We start from the raw sequence: 1,875 nt of genomic DNA, 5'->3' as shown, positions 1-1,875 counted from the left end.
AATCAGGGTTCCCTGCCCTGTGGGAAGTCCAAGGACCACCCACCTCCATCCAGGTCTAGTAAGGTGAGCATCCACGAAACTGCCTAGGCTCCCACGAAACCAATAGGTACAGTAGGATCAAAAACCCATTGCCATTGTTCTTGAGGTCTCAGTAGTCCTCATTGTCCACTATGTTCTGCGAGACCGGTTTTAACCCAGGTTTTTTCAGACCCAGGCCAGCTGGCCTTGGTGAGTTCCCGATAGAACATCCCCCTTGTCTCAGAGTATGGGTGCACCCCTTGCGGTCCTGAGTTCCTTGCTTGTGCTCTCTCCTTCTGCTCCTGATTTGGACCTTGAGATTACAGTCCGATGCTCCATTGTGGGTCTCTGTCTCCTTTCATCGCCTGATGAAGGTTAATATTCAGGAGGAAGCCTATATGATTTTCTTTGGGTTCTCCTTCTTTAAGAGACTTATTGACATCTTGCAATATGTATGTATTTTCTTCCATTTCTTTAAAGGAACTTTTTATTTTCTCTTTGAGGGCCTCTATTATGTTTACAAAGTTATATTTAGGGTTGTTTTCTTCTACTTCTTCTGTGTTAGGATGATCAAGTCTTCCTGTTGTATGACCTGGTGTTATCATCTTGCTTTTTAGGTTTTTGGATGAATTCTTGAATTGGTGGTTACCCATATCTTCTTTTAATAGGTACAGAGAGTGTCTTTGCCTCTTTTTCCAATCCTTGCAGTTGGTGTCTGAGTCTTAGGAATCCACTCTTCATCTGCTCTGTGCAGTCACTTTCTGTGCCTCAGGGAGCTCCTGAGATCTCTGGGGATCAGTGGGATTGGGATAGAGTGGGAACTTGTAAGTTAAAACCCCCTATGATTGATAGGGGGTTGTTGAAGCAGCCTGCCTGCAGGTGGCTTACCTGCTGACTGGCTAGGGAAGCAGAGGCAGTGGGGGGCCCATCTGGAGTTTTGCCCTAGTACCAAGGGCCTAGGGACTGAGATCTCCAACAGGGGAGCTGTTCAATTACCTCTTGGTCTGCTTGTGCAGTTGTAGTTTGCATATCAGAGATCCTCTGAAGTTGTCTAGAAAGTGGAGGTTTGGGAGTAGAGTGGGCCTTCTAGTTTATAGAGTATAATCAGTTTGGGTAGTTAGAGAAGCTCACCTACAGGAGGCTTGCCTGCTGACTGGCTAGTGCAGCTTAGGCATGTGGCAGACAGACCTGGGATTTTGCCTGGTACAGAGACTAAGGAGTCCAGATGGGTGGTGATCACTCACTTTTTGGCCAGCTCTGTGCAATTGCACACTATGTGTCAGAAATTCTCTGAAGTCCTGAAGGATGCCTGAGTTTGGGGACAGAATGGGACTTGTAGCCTACATTATCTGAATGATTGGGGGGAGAGGGGTTTGAAGCAGCATACCTTCAGGGAACTGGCCTGCTGGCTGGCTTGTGAAGTTGATGCAGGTGGGGTAGCGGCCCAGGACTTTGTCCCAGTACCAAGGGTCTAGAGATTGGGCTGTCCAGCTGGGGAACTGATTACTCACCTCTTAGTCTACTCTCTGCAGGCCCAGTCTGTGTGTCAGAGATCCTCTGAGGTCACAGAAGATAGGTCCATCCATATATACCTGCTTGCACCTATTCATTGCAAAGCATCACTTGTCTGGTTCAAGGTCTATGGTTTCTGCTACACTACTGATGCTGGTCCCTTATGGGCATCATCTTCGATATCCTGTTGTTACCATGTGTTTTGGGTTAGCAGGATCAATCCCTTCCCATATTCCATCAGATTTTAGGTTGGGTGGATATTGGTATGCGTCAATTAATAACCATCGTTCTGGGCCTGGGTAGATGCACAGTTGGTGTACCCACATGTTCTCCCCATCTTGCCAC

This window comes from Alexandromys fortis, unplaced genomic scaffold (assembly GCF_014885135.2).
Source record: "Alexandromys fortis isolate MF-2015 unplaced genomic scaffold, M_Fortis_MF-2015_v1.1 scaffold_343, whole genome shotgun sequence".
Classification (NCBI taxonomy): domain Eukaryota; kingdom Metazoa; phylum Chordata; class Mammalia; order Rodentia; family Cricetidae; genus Alexandromys; species Alexandromys fortis.
Note: the sequence above shows the minus strand (reverse complement) of the source record.